The sequence below is a fragment of the Schistocerca piceifrons genome, chromosome X (assembly GCF_021461385.2).
Source record: "Schistocerca piceifrons isolate TAMUIC-IGC-003096 chromosome X, iqSchPice1.1, whole genome shotgun sequence".
Taxonomy (NCBI): domain Eukaryota; kingdom Metazoa; phylum Arthropoda; class Insecta; order Orthoptera; family Acrididae; genus Schistocerca; species Schistocerca piceifrons.
The window spans coordinates 388,807,555-388,826,000 of record NC_060149.1 but is presented as its reverse complement, the minus strand read 5'-3'; the positions used below and the strand labels follow the sequence as shown (position 1 = coordinate 388,826,000).

General features: G+C 39.6%; 1 protein-coding gene across 4 annotated transcripts in view; it reads left to right on the top strand.

Annotated features, from left to right (window-relative positions):
• Positions 1-641: 641 nt before the first annotated feature.
• Positions 642-18,446, top strand: part of LOC124721274 (methyltransferase-like 26) — a 75,545-nt gene continuing 57,740 nt past the window's right edge. The window contains exons 1-2 of one of the 4 annotated variants that reach the window (XM_047246159.1): positions 681-700; positions 782-982. The gene's annotated coding sequence lies outside the window, so the exon portion shown is untranslated. The other 3 variants (XM_047246157.1, XM_047246158.1, XM_047246156.1) reach the window with 3 other exon arrangements.

Here is an 18,446-nt window from a genome sequence, read left to right as displayed (position 1 = left end):
CAGAGTGACCGTCAGTATCCTAGACAGGTTCTTGTCAAAGTCCCATATGTCATGTTGGTGCTTGAGCATCTTAATTTTCTGGTCATATCATATTCTTGCCACTATTTCTTCACTGAGAGGTAGACCACCATATCAATGCTTCATTTTCATTTACTTGGTTTTCAGAGCCTTTTGGAAGATGCCCATTGTCGATCTTCAACTAAGTACTGTTACAGGTTCACTAGTATGACAGGAATGTTCTGCACTGTTGTCTTCTTGATATAGAATCACAATCGTCTACTTTGTACTTGCCACCTGAAAAGTATCTGTTGAAGTTTCTGTGAACTAACCTATAAATGTGATTAGTTTCTCCCCTTTACAGCTTACATAGCTCTGACATATTTTCTGTCATCTGATCTTGGAAAAAACTGCTTAAATTTAAAAAGAAATTGAAAAATTCTGGTTAAAACAAGGTAGTAGTAATGCTGATACAAATTAATTAATAATTTATTAGTATAACTTGTAATGTGTAAAGGTCTTTATAGAACTTAGCACTTCTTATTTCTTTCTTTCATTGGAATTTTGATATGTTATTAATGTATAATTCTTTGAAACCATTTTGTCTTTTCCAGAATATTTGTAAAGGAAGTGTCTTGAAGAGGGTCAGATTATAACAACACCCTGCCAATCAGGTGAAAAGTTCTTTGCAGTTGACACAGAAGTAAGTATATAACTGAACAGTCCACTTGCTTTAGTCGAATCTGTTCCTAAAATGCTGTTTCTTTTTCTGTGAGTGTTGCAGCTTTCGAAATTTACTGATGACTGTTACCACACAATCTTTGGAATCACTCAAATAGAACTATAGATGTTCTGATGGACCATCAAAGTAACCAGTGAAGTTGATAATATGGTTTTCCTGGTAGTAGAACTAAAAATGAGTTGAGAGACAATTGGTGAATTGCAGTGCTACCAGACAATCAGTATCATCTATTCTATGAAAAAGGTATTGCTGACGTGGAAAGAGATGGAACTTAAATTATTCAGAAAAGTGCGGCCATCAATAAAGGCACATGTACTGACATAGTGTTTAAAACAAAATAGAATGAGAAAAAATGAATACATATGTAGATGTAGAAGCAAAACCTGGGTAATGAAGTTAAGTGTGTTGATTTCTTATGAGTGGCCACAGCCTTAATAAATTAAATGAAAACATTTCCACCAGTCTGTTTGGTTAAAATAAGTATTTTAGTGTGGCAGTTTCAAGCTCCAGCTCATTTACAATAGCTCATCAGAATAAACAGCCTTAAAGTTAGATTCTGGTCCAACAGGGACATAAGTTTAGGGAAGAGCAATAAGAGGGGTACTACAAATAAACCTAACATTGTCTGCAATCAAGAAGTTTACTGTAATTATTTACAGTTGAGTAGGTGGGTCGTGGAGCTTCTGTGAAAAAGGTATCCACGTAATCTGATTGCCTTTATGCTCTCCCTCCAATTTCCTATGATTGTAATATGTTTAAACTGCAAGTAAAGAGTATGCTGTTACAAGATCTTGTGATCTCTGTATTGGGTATGGGTGAATCTCTTTGTGGCTGGGGCTCTATTGAGAGTTCACTGGTTTGCATTTAAAAATTTCTGGAATAGTTGTAGTATTGTGAGCAAAGCTAAAAGTACTTTTAAAACAAAATATACAAAATCTCAAAAGGCTCATTGGAGCAGTAACATACATTTATAACTAAATGTGTTTTACTTGTGATGCAAGTATAATTATGGAATAATTCCATGGAGACTAATGGAAGTTAAATATTACATGAAGAACATTTGTGTAATACTGAATCACTTTCCGTTCATGCATGTGGGATGTTCTTAATTCCTGCTATAATATTTCAGGTGACAGATGTCCAGTCATTCTCATGGTCAGTCACTTGCAAGATTTTCAATAATTTTACACTGTGGGGTGAATGTGCATATGTCAAACACTGTTACTAACTAGTTCATCAATCATAGATAAAATCCCCCTGCAGGTCCGGGGTTTAGAACAGGCCTGAGGTATCCCTGCCTGATGTAAGAGATGACTAAAAGGAGTCTCAGGCTTTTTAGTCATGTAAGTTCAGGTCCCGTTTTATGGTTTGGCCTGCCACTTTCCAAATTCTACAGAAGTGCAGGCGATATGGGGAAGGATGTCTTAGGTGGTGCACAAGTTATCCATAGTGCCATTAGATTCGATCTCCTGAACCTCTTGTTATGGCTTTGCATTTCCACCTGCAATTCAGCTATTTGGGCAAGGACACTTTTGGAGTATGCCATTTTCTTCCATTGTCTTCTGTCCTCTTTCGCCCCCATGACATTATTGGGTTTCTCTGCACCCAATATCCAGCATGGTAGTCAGTCCGTTGTGATGGGGCTGTCATGTATCCATTTGGTGGTAGCCCCTGAGAACACAGGGATCGCACTGCTGATGTCTTAGCTGTAAACTCCCCATGTATGCCAAAGAGTAGATGCCTGTCGTCCTGGGGCGTCAGGACTCTCGGAAACAACCATCGTGCCAGGTGGCGTTTGCTGTGGCTGAGTGGCGCCTGTGGGGAGAGCCCCTGATCAGAGTGGGTGGCATCAGGGTGGATGACCTGCAATGAAGTGGGCTAAGTCATCTCTTGGTGGTGACTGTATAGCGCCAGCAGTCTCTAAGAAGGCCAAGATCGAGTACAGTGCTGACAGATCAGGCCGTAAATAGATTCCCTCCCTTGCTACGCTGTGGGAGGAACATAGGGCTACAGAAAGAGCCATATTCACGTTGGTATTTAGTCTGTAGCAGAATGGATGGGGACTCCTTTCTACCTATGAAGCGAAATTTTTTGTTGAACATCTTGAGGATAAGTTTGGGGAAGTGACAGCACTGTCCAAGATTAGAAGTGGCGCAGTCTTGATTCAGACAGCGTCCCGAGCCCTGTCCCAGGTGTTATTCGCTTGTGACTGGATGGGTGATGTTCCTGTTTCCATCACTTCCCATAAAAGTGTGAACATGGTCCAGGAGATTATTTTCTGGCTCAACCTCCTCTTGCAGTGGTAACGAGCTCTGCTCCAGTCTAAAACGGTGGGGTGTTCATTTCATCCAGCGCATTTACAGGGGACTCAGACGACAGGGTTTCTGCTGGTGCCTTCATCTTGGTCTTTGAGGATGATACATTGCCTGAAAAGGTCAGTGTGATAGTTTACTGCTGTGACATTAAACTATACGTCCCTCCTCCTATGCGGTGCTTCAAGTGCTGGAAATTTGGCCACATGTCTTCCCACTGCACTTAAAACGCCATGTCAAAACTGCGGACGTCCACTGCATTCAGATACTCCCTGTGCACCTCCTCCCACTTCTATCATCTGCAGAGAGCAGTACTCCCCCTGCTTGCCAGACTGCACAGTACGCCAAAAGGAGTGGAAAATTGTGGAGTAAGAGACCCTGGACTGGTTGACCTACCAAGGGGCTAAACGTAAATTTGAAATATGCTACTAACAGTGGGCCCTCTGGGCCTCCAGAATACATCTGCTCCCTTGGTGGTTGGGAGTGTGTCTCCTTCCAGTGCTCCAATAAGTACCTACTTCGGGAGCAAGGCCCCCAAATGCAGCTGACATCGGTGCCCTCCCGCCAGCTGGAAACAGCCTCCTACGCCTCATCTCATGTGGAAGGAGTCCCTTGGGACCCTCTCCCCCAAGATCTCCACTAAAGCCACAGCGGACACTCGCCAGTGGCTAAAGGAGCCAAAAGCTGCTGGACCAAGAGCTCAGTCTTTCTCTATGCCTAAAGCTACTTCAGAGACGTCCTCCCATCAAGCCCCTAAAGAGAAGCAAGAGGGCAAGCAAAGTAGTCTGCTAAGAAAAAGGGCTCTCTGGTGGTCCCAACGGCCCCAATACCACCATTCCCTACCAGTTCTGTACCTGCTGATAAGGTGCAGATATTGGCTGCTCCTGAGGACCTGGATGTCATAGATGTCTCACTCACAATAGGAATGTATACAAATACTCGGTCAGTGGTAGCTGGTTACCCTAAGGCATAACCTGCCTCCTTGCATGGTTCATGCGTTCCCAGCTTCATGATAACACCACCCTCCAGTGGAATTGCTGCAGTTTTTTCCACCACCTGGCTGAGCTATGGCAACTGTTGAGCTTTACATCTGCTTTCTGAATTGCTCTCCCAGAAACCTGGTTACCGGCAACATGGAGCCCTGCCTGAATAGGCTGTATGGGATATTACAAGAACCATAGCGACTGTAATAGTGTCAGGTGGAGTTGGTTTCAATGTCCTGAACTCATTATGCAGTGAACCTGTGCCCTTCCAAACCCCTCTTGAATCTGTGGTCATCAGGATAAGCACTGTCTGCAATGTATATCTTCCTCCAGATGGTGCAGTACCCCTGAATGCATTGGCTGCGCTGATTCAGCAACTCCCTAAACCTTTCCTAATTTTGGGAGATTTTTAGCGCCCATAACCCCTTATGGGGTGGCAGTGTGCTTACTGGCCGAGGTAGAGATGTTGAAACTTTCCTGTTTCAACTCGACCTCTGCAACTTAAATACTGGGGTCCCCACATGATTCAGTGTGGCTCATGGCACTTACTCGGCCATTGATTTAGCCCTCTGCAGCCCAGGGCTTCTCCCGTCTGTCCACTGGAGAGCCCACGATGACTTCTGTGGTAGTTACCACTTCCTATCTTTCACATCCCCAGCGCCATTCCCCCGGATGTCTACCATGATGGGCTTTAAACAAGGTGGACTGGGAAGCTTTCAGCTCTGGTATCGCCACTGAATCTCCCTCACATGGTACCATCGATGTGGTAGTTCAGCAGGTCACTAGAACGATCGTTTCCACGGCAGAAAACACAATACCCCCAGTGGAAGTCAGTACGTTAGTGGTTGCCAGAAACCGCTGAGGCCATTAGTGTGTCAGCAAGTTCTACAGCGACATAAGCAGTACCCTTTCCTAGAGCACCTAATAGCATTTAATCACCTCCTTGCTCATGGTTGCTAGCTTATAAAAAGACGGAAACAGGTGTGTTCGGAGAGTTAAGTCTCGACCATTGGGTGCCATACATCACATTCGTGAGTCTGGACAAAGATAAGATGTATTCGTGGTTACCAGACCCTGACAGGTGTTACTGGCATTAACATCAAACAGCAAATCCCTCTTTGCTCAATCATGGGTTGACTCTTGGGTAGCTACACTCCACCTATCTCCTGTCTTATATTTCCAGCCATCAAGGAGACTACCAGTGTACTGCATTCTTCCCTTTGCTTCTCCTTCTGGGATTCTACCATCCTCTTCTGTCTTCATATTGGCCTTGGCCATACTTTGCTGGTCTGCCCGTCTTTTGGCCCGTTGCACTAAATATACCCTCCCACTTCCCTTGCCTTGTGTGCTAGTGGACGACCCTAGCATGGTTGCATCTGTCCCCAGTTTTATTCGTGAAAGTTATTGGTACTCTCAGGTAGAAGTCCTTAAATTTTCCTCTGGAATTTGAGTCCCTCTGTTAGCATAGGCATTGGTTATGGAGACGTTGACCTTGTCCTTACACCGGACAGGTTCTCTCCACCATTTCCTTTCATTTTGCCTGTTCTCTTTTGTTTCCCCTTGTCTTGTGTCCTCTTCCCCTGGTGTTGTCCCTATTGTATCATGATAGTGGTATGGGTATTGGGATGGTTGGGTGGCAGTGCTGGTACCCCACTGCACATAGCATTTCTGGGGCACCCCTCCTCTCCCCATTACCATCCACACCCCTCCTGTGCTTTCCTCTTCCTGTTGCCCTGACATCTCTCTTCACTTCTTTGTTTCTGTGTTACCCCTTACCCTTGACTGGACTGGACTGTGCTGTTTGTGTTGTTCCTCCCTTGATTTATGCCATTCTAGATAATGGAAGTGTGACTTTGATGATTGGTCTCCTCCCCCTAAATCAACCAACATAAGGGAAAGAGTGTGTGTGTGTGTGTGTGTGTGTGTGTGTGTGTGTGTGTGTGTGTGTGTGTGTGTGTGTGTTGGAGGGAGGGAGAGAATGAATTTGTTTTAATGTTGCTACTTAAGTTACATTTTTATTTAATTGTATGGCTAGGGCCCCTTGTCGGGCAGGCTGTTCGCTGGGTGCCGGTCATTCAATTTCATACCACTTCAGCAACCTGCATTTGATGATGATGATGATGATGACAGCAAAACACACAGTCCCTGGGCAGAGAAAATTCCCGCAACCCAGCCGGGAATTGAAACCGGCCCCTAGAGGATTGACAGCCCGTCAACTTAAGTTATATTAAAGTGGTGTCACTCAATTGTTCAAGATATTCACTAATGAAATGTCATTACAAAGTACTGGCAGTGCCAAGGGATGCATGTGTAGAGGAGGAGGAGAAAGAACTTGTGTGGTACATACACCCTCAAGCGGCATCTGGATAAGAATGCTGATAATGTGGTGGAAGAGCGAGGTGGCGCAGTGGTTAGACACTGGACTCGCACTCGAGAGGACAATGGTTCAATCCCGTGTCCGGCCATCCTGATTTAGGTTTTCCGTGATTTCCCTAAATCACTCCAGGCAAATGCCGGGATGGTTCCTCTGAAAGGGCATGGCCGACTTCCTTCCCCATCCTTCCCTAATTCGATGAGACCGATGACCACGCTGTCTGGTCTCCTTCCCCAAACAACCAACCAACCAACCAATGTGGTGGAAGCAAGGGAAGAGTTCCTGTTAGTGCAGCAAGCTTAGGAAGTTTTAGGTCATCCTGTATGATAAGAACAGGGAATAAATTTTGAAGGGTGGTAGAGATGGAGATTATAAGGATGAAAGCCTTGATGTCTTTCAGTATTTCACGTCGTCATGGTTTAAAGGTTGCGATAATGTCTATTGGAAAGTTTTTGAAAAAATTGCAGGAGAAGATACAGAATCTGTGTCAGAAAGTAAGATGAACATACCAACATTTGGAGATTCCAACAGTAACTATGAAGATGTTGTCCATCCATTTCATGCATACTGGCAAAGTTACTCAACTAAGAAGCCATATGCCTGCCCGAATGTATTTGATATTAGTCAGGCAACAAATGTGTGTTTTGTGCAATGGAAAAGGAAAATAAGAAGGTAAGGGACAAAACTCACAAGGCAAGAAATGTTCAACAGTTAGTAGCATTTGTTCGAAAGAGAGATAAACGTGTGAAGGCGCACATGGAATTTCTGAAACAAAAATTGGAAGATAATGTTAGGAATGTGAAAGAGTATAGAATCCAGCAAGTGAAGAACAGTGTCAAAGAAATGCAAGAACTTGTTGGATCTCTTCATGATCTGAGTATATCCACGATGGAGGAACTGAATGTAATTTAGGTGGAAATAGCTACAGTGTCTGACGAGCATCTTGAAGTAGTTGATGATGACGGACTAGACTGTTGTTTGCCAAAAACTCATCAAATTAGAAACATCTTCTGCAAATTGTGGGAATTCAAAGAAGCATAGGTGTAAAATCTGGAGCTTACAAAAGAGCAAGGTATGTTTCCAGAAACCGATGAAAAGGGAGACATAAATCAGAAAAGTGGAGCTGGTGTAGTGGATCCTAGCAATAAGATTTCTGCTGATCAATCTAGCACAAGTAGTTGTAACAATGATAGTGCCAATGGTGGAAGTGATACTGATGGTGTTGGAAACTTGTAGATAAGTGACATGTCAGAATTCTTTCCTCGAAAACGCAAAAATTGCAGAAGGTAGCAGTGATTACTGTGTTAGTATTCCAGATGCTGAAGATAGTTTAAAAATGATCACATGTGCGTAAAAGTAAGACACATAGGGAAATACTCGAAGACTGAAAGCTCTGAACTAAACATACACAGTTTAAAACCTAATACAAAAAAAGTGTATATAAACAGATACACATCATACAAAGAAAAATAATGATAAAACTAATGTATTAATAAGATTCTGATAAGACGTGTGACATCTACAGACTTTGATGCTGATAATGAAAGTATTTCTGGTGAGGTTGCAGCTAAAAATAGGAAAAAGAGGAAACAGTCAAATTCCAAAAATCGGTTAGTAAAGTGGATTTTGTGACTCAGAAAAATGAAGACTGTATTAATTCACAAATTCAAAGTGCCTTACTGTTGTTAATGGTTCTATTGAAGACATAAATTGTGAACATCATGACCATAGTAAGAAAAGTGTTGCAGAGAAGCGTTCTAAAAATTGGAAAAAGAATGTTTAGGTATTGGGTGTTGACAAAAATAAATACTAATGAATCAACATTGAAAACTGAAAAATAAATTTAAGAGACAGTCCAAAAGATCTAAAAAGAAAACTGCTTTGCAAAGATGTGCTACTGGACAAATCTGGGAGCCTGACAGCATACTAATTTTGGATACTGAAGAATCAAGAGGATTGTGGCATGAATAAATGTTCCAAACTGGGCCATAAATAAGTGTGTGTGAATGAAGATACTTCATGTACCAGAATTGCGATGTAGGGAGCCTGTCATGATTTGATGAAATGAATATCTGAGACGTATGCTATAAAGATATTCCCTTCTGGGTAATGGCTGTGTATAGATGTAGGTTTTTGTCTTTTGTGCTCATTCTATAGAAGAGTATCAAAAGAACAGCTAGATAAAAAATACTTGCCCCACTCATCAGTACTATTTGTTAGCTGCTGAGTATGAACATTGTTTTTAGAAAAATTGATTGTATTATTCTTTCAGATACGCAATGAATATCCAGTTGCAGTTTACAGGGCATTTATTTGAAAATCTCTGCTTCCTTCATTTGCATATCAGAGAAAAAAAATACCATATACAGTTAAGACTAAATTTAGATAAGATGAGGTACAAATTTTCATCAAAGGTTGATAGTTTTACTCTATGCTTGTCCTAAAGGATGATCCCCAAATGATTTGTGGCCTGTGAATTTAATTTAGAACATGATGATGATGATGATGATGATGATGATGATGATGATGATGATGATGATGATGATGATGATGATGATGATAGGCAGTGATTTGGGTAATGACTCTGAGGATTTATGAAAGTGCTGTTTTGGCTATTCAGTTCTGCGGACATAACTGTACTGTAAAATTGATGCAGTTGCACATGTCATAAAGCAAAAGCTTCCTTCAGCATAGTTACAGTTTTACCTGTAGAAACGTGTTGAATAACAAGCTCATATGTACACCTAACAAGTATTGTTGGTTGTCATGTGTTCACAGTTCATACTGTAATCAGCATAAATTTGTAAAGTGTGTGCCTAATGAAGAAAATGCGAAGGAAGATTAAAGTTGTCATAAAATAGGCTAAGGAATTGAAAAACTGTGCTGCAGCAAGAGCTTTCAGTATAACAGAGAAGATGGTCACAGATTGGTGAAAGAATCAAGATTCTATTTAAGAAATGCCAATGAAAAGTGTTCTATGAGGAGAGGAATAGTGTTAGCCAGATTTAGAAAATAGTGTTGCAGGATGGGTACAAGAAGAGGCAGAATTGTTGCTACAAGAAACATGATTAGGGATTATGCATTGAAGTGGGTGTGAGTCAATCTAGAGCACAGCAAAAGGTTTGAAACAGTAGGTTTGTGCAGTCATTTCATGAACAGAAAAACCTGGTAAAATGGCAGAAAGTGAGTATTGTACAGAAATTACTGAAAGATCTTGACTGTAAAGTTAAGAGTTAAGTTTATTTATATGAGTCGAAATTACAACTTTCCACTATCCCATACTGGAAATATGGCTGAAACTCCAGTGAACTTCGATATAATAAACAATAGAACTGTGGAAACAATGTGTAAAAACTGTTCAAATCAGAAATACAGGCCATGAAAAGACCATAACAGTAGTATTAACACGTGTGGCAGACAGAACAAAGATAAACCCTATGTTCATTTTAAAGTGGAAAACCATTCCTGAAATAAAATTTCCACCAGGAATTTTTGTACTATGTCCCAAAAAGTGATGGATGGACAATAATGGTGTAAAATTGTTAGTAGAAAATACGTGGCAGAGGCAACCAGGTGCTCTATGAAATCAACAAAGTTTGCTTGTGTAGGATATTTTTCAGTCATGTAACTAAGAATACAAAAAATTACATAACATGAAGCAATGCTGAGATTGCTGTTACGCTGTATATTTTGACTTCAATGCTACAACCTATAGACGTCTATCTTAATAAACCATTCAAAGACCACATGTGTGAACAATGGAACAATTGGATGATGAGCAGTGAAAAATCATACATGACAAGTGGAGCTATGTTGGCTGCTTCACTTGATGTTTTGTGATTTCACCATAACATCGTGGGAAAAATTGAATGTGGAAACGGTGATCAAATTCAAGAAATGAGGGGGGGGGGGGGGGGGGGATTTCCGGTGCTATGAATAGCACTGATGATTTGTTATGGGATACTGATTATGAAGCAGAAATAAATTCACAAGGTGCAGAATGGGAGCCATGTTACGAGCTTGTCAACAATGCAAATGAGGATGTACTTCAGGAGCTGCATTTTTAGCCAATGATTGTGGGGATTTTGGAGTGTTTTAAATGCATTGGTGAGTGATATATTTTATAATGGTTTTAGTTTATATAAATATAAATGTTTTATATCTGTACTATAAGATGACCCTGGGTGTCTTTATGCTTAAATTATTGTCTTATGTGCGTATCTGTAGTAATAAAAATGTATAGTAATCGAAACTTGTTTGTGAAATCTGTCTTAAAATTTGTCACACAAACTACTGTCCATGTTCGCCATTTTGCTCCGCCAAACATATGAGACCATAGTAGTATGAGGTTTAGTAGCAGTAGCAGCTTTATTAATCTGTAGATATCTTTACAAGGATGTTGGACATAAAGTATTTACAAATTTAGATCAATTTAAAATAAGCTAATTCATATACAAATAACAACATACTTATAGTTAGACAATCATTAGATTTACTCCTGATATACAATACTGTTCTTACAAATAACTTTCTAAATAATGTAATGCCATTGTTCACTCATGTCTCACTATGTCACTGCACACACTGTTGTTGTTGTTGTTGTTGTTGTTGTTACTATTATTTTTAGTTGTGTAACATTTATCAAACCCCTGTTCGGTTTTAGCTAAGTAATCCTTCAATATATAAAATATATTGCATAACAGGTACTCTTTAGCTGCCTTTTTAAATAAGTGTATTTTTGCAATTTCTTTAATCTCTTTTGGTAATTTATTGTACAGTTTTATTCCTTGGTAGAAAATGCTGTTTTATGTTTATTTTTGCTTGGTAAATTTGAGTCTCGCTTGTTTATAGTGAAACCCCATCTGTTGATAGTCTTGACAGGCACCAGAGAAACATGAGCAAAGTTGGCTGTTTTCAGAGCCATCCCTAACCCCACATTGATTTGCCTCACGGCTCCAAGCTGTGGTCGATCATGATGCCAGAACAGCTCAACAAAGTGTATATTGGTGCCATGAGTCAGAGAAGCTATCTTGTCCAGGTCACCACCTATATCATATACTCCATCCCTGTCCAAACTGTTTCCCGCCCCACCCACTATCACTACATGGTCTTTTGTGAAGACCTTACATAAGTACCCTTCGTACTTTATCACATGACTTAGCCATGCATTTGGCTTGAAGATACTGGTGGCCTGGTACGCTGCCCTTAAACTCTCCTGTAACTGAGGGCCTACACCTCGCCCACGGCTACTACCTTGGAGCAGCACTTTATTCTTCCTAACACTCTGTACATCCTTAGGCTTCTTGGCCTCAGTTGAAGTGTGCTGCACATTTCCTGCTCCTTGTTCTACCCGAGGCTCTTCTACACTTAATTCTGGCAGTTGTAGATACCTGTTTTTGGTGTTGTTGATAAAACTGTCAGATCGTGTTCACTTCCTTCCTATCCTCCTACCAGCTGCCAGTTCCCAACCACCCTCCTCCCCCTATCTTCCTTGGTCCTCATCAGTTCCTTCCTTGCTTTCTCCAACTGTGCCAGAAGGGCAGACTTCCCTTTCCTGTTCCCCAATCAAAATGTTACTACTGCATACTCTGCAGTTCCAGGAGAGAGCCTCTTCTGTTCTCCCAACATTTGCCCCACTGCAATCCCACCTGCCAGTAAAATATTTCCTACAAGATTGGCAACAAATCCCTGTACTCACTACCTTATAACAGCTGCCACATTTCTCACTCATGGTCAGTTTCGAAAGAATAATTAAATTTAAAGAGCGTTTTAAATTTGTCAAGGACATGAGATTGGCTGTGTGTAAACAAAAATGACACAAAGGTCTTATGTGCAGTGGTTGATTTTTGGACTTATTTGAATACACAATGATAGAAGAATGAATTTGTAATAAATTTGCTTTTGGAGAATTCACTTTCAGGCATGTTCAGTCAGGTTTTTAAACGTTTATAACTTGGAAAATTAGGCCTAGATCGCATCTAACTAGTAAACAATACGAAGTGTTAGTTATACAGTTTAGAAACGTTTACTTTTATTGCGACAATACACTGACGAAACTAGTAGCAGTCTTTTTTAAACTAATTTTGCACTACCAAGAAAAACTTGTATAGAATTTTTTTGTTTGTCACACAAAACTTCGGGTTAATGTCGCGATTATTGAGACTTGAGGTAAAGAAAACGTTTTTTCAAGAACAAGCGCTGCTGGGACGCTAGTATTCAGTTGTAGGACGAGAATGGACACTACAGCAAGTATACAAAACAAAGAAAATTTTAATTTGATGCTATTTCCTCATAAATAAGTTATTTTAACGGACGAAGAAAATTCCTGTGATCTCACTCGGTAGCCATCTTGGTTTAAGTAGGACCTGTGTACTGTGTGCTGTTTTTTTCTGGATGAATGACTTCGTGTCTGTAATACAAGCTAAGCAGCTTTTTCTTGCAAAAATGTCACTTATTTTGCAATATACGAGAAACATCAGCAAACTGTTCAGTTTAGATATTAAATAATTTTACTCTGGTCTATGTATAAACAGACATTGGAAACAAAGGTAAAATTTGTCACATTTCGAAATTACCTGAATTTGTGCAACATTTGTCAGAAATTGTGTTAATCATTATTGCTCCTACTCCTACTACGACTACATTACTGTCTTAATTGAAGTTTGTCAGTTGTAAGATATAAACAAAATGTTGTTCAGGTTCATTGTCAGTAGTGTGGGGCATCATGTAAGGGAATACATAAATAAATATGCCTGGGGTGGTTTTGTCGAACTATGAACATCTTGAATTGGAATGATTACAGTGTTACTCCAGTGATGTACCAGTAAAGTTGAACATTTTTGGGCTGTTCACACCCAGAGAGCTCTAAATCTGTCACTGATGTCAATGTCAGTCTTAAAAAATCAATGCTTCACTGTGCATTTCATGCTTGTTATATTGATAAGATTTCTGACAAACTCTTGCATAAAAATAATTGTGAATCTCATTTGGAATATAGTGAATGGAAATGTGTACAATCTTTCACCTTTTCTAATTTTTACAGAAAAGCAACAGTTTTAACAATGGTCTCTTAGCCCCCCCCCCCCCCCCCCCCCCCGACAAGATGCTAAATTTCCTATAAAACATCTGTGGAGTGTTCCTTAAACAACTGTATAAGATATGGTTACTTTGCTGTAGCAATGTATATTCGGCACTTGAATGTAGCTTAAAATTTTGCCTTGACAAGAACCAGAGCGATTTGGAGGACACAAAAATTGTACTTCAACATCTTACGACTTGTATATCTTGATGTGAGTGAAAAAGGGGGGGGGAGGGGTAATGTGTCAGACTAAATATACTTCTAACAGATTTGACCCTTTCATGTGCTCCTAGCTATTAAGTGCTCGAGACTAAGCATAGCCCCAATGAAAGTATTTTAAGACATCATTTTATCTAGTCCTCAGATAAGTAAGAATAGGTAAGCACCTATCTGGTGTGTTTGTGGAGGGCAAACAGCACATTACTAAACACCTTTAATTTTTTTATGAGTTGGAATCAGGTGGTGGTCAGAACTGCCTGTATTAGAATGAGCTGCCTTTATTTGAACAAAAATACACACATTTGTTCACATAATACCTGCTCCAAAATAATCAGTGCTTAAACAGTTCAAAAAGTTCTGTTCCTATTGTGATAATAAATTATATTTAAAAAAAAATACGCGACATGGAACATCAGTTGCAAGTATGTATGTTGCACATATTATTACATATAAGTGACACAGTTTGTACAGTAATATTTCTCTTTGCTCTGTTGCAGGTATGTGATATACTCTTTCTATTGGGTCAGTCAATAAACTATTCTCCAACCAATTTAAGTAACAAGCGACAATCAGTTATCTTTAACAGTAATGATAAAGGAAAGGATTAATTCGCCGCAATGCTTCATTTTGTTTTGCATTTGTCACACCCTTCAGTGTAAACCACAGAACAAGCAAGTGTAACAATGAGAGAATATTTGCACTCATCATATTTGCTATATAACTTAAGAATTACTTAGGAAACATAGGAATCTAACATTATTCCTTTTTAACAAACATTACCATAAACAAAGATAAACGGTTAATGAAAGTCCCATAAACTTGAGCAAGGGTCACTTTTCAGTCTCTGAAGTCAGTAGGTGACATACGGGACACAAAGTAGTACATTAAATGTTACGCCATTAAGGGCGATCACTCATTAAGAATTATAACCACAAATTAAAGAAGATTCATTTAAAGCAATTAACATCAATAGCAAATAATTAAATCACGTCTCGGCAAATATATCAAAACCAAATCTTTCAGTTCTATTACAATGTTGGATTGTGGAATACTCCGGTTACCATCACAGAAGGCTAAATTTTACCAAACATGTATTTCTCCAAACCTAGAACTACCTTAATAGTGTACAGTACTTAGGTTATCCAGAATTACTCTAATTCGCCTTTCTTGGGCTTAAAGGTGAAGTAGATAATTAACGTCTTACTTCATTCTTCTGAAACATTGAGCGGCAATAGACACTCGGGCCACTCTTATGCCAGGGTGGCTCGGGAAAGAGGATGGCTCCACCAGGAGGAGAAAACCTTTACCCGAACTGGAAAGGGAACTCATCTAACACGTGCCACTAGGTTTGACAAAGACTAGTTGGCAGTTTATAATCATCAACAAAAGCTTGCTGACCAGTAGACGAAAATTACAGAGGCAAAGGTAGCTTTATTTGTGCTCACAAGAATTGGTAACTTCTGCAAATGAGATTCCGGCAGAACTACCGCCATAGTATCAATATGGGACTTCGGAGGTGAGGAGAGCAAGTCAACAACGGTCTCCACTCAATAGGCCCAACATTTCAGACAGACCGAGCAACAGACATCAGTTGTGGCTAGGTGGATTACCAAATGGAAACTCTCGCACTACCTGAAATAAAATTAGAGCACTTAAATGCCACAGGGACTGAACTCCTTAACACAAGAATTTATACACAGTAATGACGACTAAAGTTAAAGATGCCTACATACTAAAACAGATATTGGCGGTCATTAACATGATTCATATTTCAGACATCCATAAAATTAATTGGCTCTCTCTCTCCGCCAGACAGCACAAGGTTATTTAACATTTTACTATGTTCTTATACAACCAGAGACCTATGCTGCCCATGGGAAAACAAGGGCTTGCAGAAGGTCCACAGCCAAAAAAATTTTTCTTTTTTCTTTTTTCTTTTTGTTATTTTTAAGACGTGCGCCTTAAGTCAGCATGGTGTTAAACTGCTCGATCATGCAAAGGGGCAGTAACACACACACAAGGCAATTTCGAATCACAAACTCAAAGCAGATAAACATTGTCACACAGTTATTAATAGCTCCCACAACACGGGGAGATTAGCCCTGCCAGATGATGACTGTTGCACTAACTAGATGAAAAATTTTACTGTCAGTGACACCACGTTTTGGAGGTTATTGGCAGCCGCAGACGGACTTCATAGCTTCTGCAGCCCATGCACGGAAACCAAACATTGTACACAAGATTTACTGCCTCTTGTGTCCTCACGCCCCGGGTTCTTCGGCCCATCCAGACTAGCATAGAGGGACTGAGCATCCCGCTGCAGAACGGTCGTCCAGGGTCAAACACTCAACTGCCTCGTCCGCCCTCGGCACGGCACACAGCACCTCCTCCTAGCGGGTGCGCTAGCAGCGCGCTCATGGAGGCTCCGCAAAGCCCTCTAGGAAAGTGCGGAAACTCCAAACAGGAGTAAACAAAGGGAAAAACAGGAGCTGTGGCAAACGACACGGTTCAGTATGTAGTAACACAGAAGGAAGTGGTCTTCGTGACCAAGGAAGTATTGTACTTAGCAGAGTATAAAACGAATCTCCCCATTTTCTTTCCTTTGTTTTCTAGGTTACTAAATAAAAATTAATTTTTTAATGTATCTTGAGTAATCAAAATTACAAAAGTTCTTTGAATCCAGGTATTTTCCTAAACAGTTAACATTACAGTGGTTTTGTATTTATGGCATTTATTGATTCTACATTTTGATAATACAAGACAAAATAAAAAATGAATATTATACATAAAATTTTATCTTCACTGCCTTTTTATGTTTACTTAGTGTGTCCTGAAATTTCCTGGGCTAGTCCACACAGATAAAGTTTTCAAATGTGCAAAGTCATTACTGTTTCCTGCAGGTTGTTCGGCTGAAATAGATGTTTTATTCAACACTACTGGCTATTTCCAACCTTGTCATTGCCGCATTGAAAGTGACCAGTTTTGCTTGATAGTGTTTGTGCTAGATAGCCTGTGTGGAAATTCTTATTTTTCTTTGTTTGTTGAGCCTGTGGTGTCAAACTAGAAGAAATCTGGCATTGTGTTTAATACTTGACATAGTTCATTATAACATTGTTCAAAATTGGAGGTAATTATTTCCGCATTCAGACATACGCAGTAGCATATTCAGTTACTGTGTGTGGAAAGCATAAGATGGGTTTTCTTCCATTTTCCTAAATCAGATTTATACCAAGATGTTTACTGATGTACTAATACGGGAAGTTATTGAGCTCCGTGACACCAGCTCTCTATTGAAGTATTGTTGTTTGTTTGACAGTTCTTGTTTTGCCTAATTATTTGGTGATCACAGGCGTCAGGTGATGCCTGTTGCATTCACTGCTTCATTTTGGGTGTATTAATTAGTAAATGTCTGCAATTGTGGACTCAAGGTAGTCAAATTAAGATGTATGTGGTAGTTAAACTTCTAATATTAATAAGAACAATGTGGTGAAAACAAGTCGTGGTTGCAGAATTTATTTTGTTGCTTTATTTGTGATGTGCATTTCACCTAATACAAGGTGCTTTCAGATTGCCCTACATTACTTAAAACTGTTAGAAAGGCTTGATCCTAACTTGCAAGTTAGTTCACAAATTTAAATTTCTTTGAAACTTACCATTATAGTATTGGTAAGTGGTTTTTGGGTGCCACGATACAGGTGTTGGCAGAAACAGACTGCCCCATCATATATAATAAAATAAATTGAAGCATGTATGTGCTTATGTCATATGTTGAGTGTAACACCCAGTAAGCTGTGGATAAATGAACTAAATTAGAATATGGAAAAGTTCATAGCAGTTGGCCTTACAAACTGTACAATGGCAATGGTCTGTGCGGGTAAGAAAGCAGAAGAAGACGTAAATTACATTGCAGGTCTATGTAGCATATGCCAGTAGATACAAGGCAGAATCAGGACAGTACCTAGTCTGTCACATGGTAAATACACTAAAGGCACCATTGTTAGTTATCCGGTGTGGTAAACTACACTGAATGCTTCGGTGCATCCTACAGCAAGTTTTAGTTTTTCATGAAAGGTGGCATTGGTACACAGTGAGTTAAGTTGCATAGTTATACAATAGTTGTTTTGAAGCTTTCGTAGATTAAGTTACATTTTTTATATAGGCAGTAATATAGAAAACTTATGCTACTTTGTAGTAACAGTGCTCAGTAAATTATGTTAAAACTCAAGTGTTTAGATTATATTTAGTGAAGTTAGGTACAGACATAATCCAATGAGATTTTTTTTTTTTTTTTTTCAGATCATGTACAGAATGCATGTAGTCACATAGTTGGGAAATATCTAGTCCATAGGTTAGCTGGTAGTGTCAAAGTTAGGTCATATAAGGTGCAGTTTGGATTATACTAAAAGTAGTAATGTTGTGATTTGACTAATTTATGCAACATAGCATAGAGATACGTCCTTCTCCATTACTTTTGTGTTGTCTACTAGCAAAATCTGGACACAACAGGCCATACAACATGGAAACAATGTATAAGTGCTTCAGCATTACTAATGTGAGTACAAACTCATTTTTCTGTGATTAGATTCTGGTCAGGGTGTATATGATCCGGGAAAAACCCGGGAATTTTTTCATCCGGGAGAAAACCGGTATAAACCCAGGAATTTTTCGGAATTCTGGGAATTTTTCATTGTTTTAGCTTTCAGTTAAATTTTTGTAATTTTGACAGCAGAATTGATTCTCT